The sequence below is a fragment of the Myotis myotis genome, unplaced genomic scaffold, assembly GCF_014108235.1.
Source record: "Myotis myotis isolate mMyoMyo1 unplaced genomic scaffold, mMyoMyo1.p scaffold_m19_p_2, whole genome shotgun sequence".
Taxonomy (NCBI): domain Eukaryota; kingdom Metazoa; phylum Chordata; class Mammalia; order Chiroptera; family Vespertilionidae; genus Myotis; species Myotis myotis.
The window spans coordinates 69,163,234-69,163,498 of NW_023416324.1; positions in this window are offsets into that span (position 1 = coordinate 69,163,234).

The following is a 265-nucleotide window of genomic DNA, read 5'->3' on the forward strand; positions in this document are numbered from 1 at the left end:
CATGCCTGTCTTTTCCATGTGTACCTGTAAGATTTCCCCCTCATACCTCATAGTAAAGGCATTGAGAAAGAAAAAAAAGTGAAATACTTTCGCTGGCCCAGTATTTGTTATGAGGACACTGGGGGGGGGGGGGGGGGGATGAAGAAAAGTCTTCCTTGGTTCCCAGATTGAGGGGAGCTTAATGAGGAGAAATGCCCGATCCCTGCATTTAGCAGCAAAAAATGCCCTGTGACTGCCATTGCCAACCTGGAAGAAGCTCTCAAGA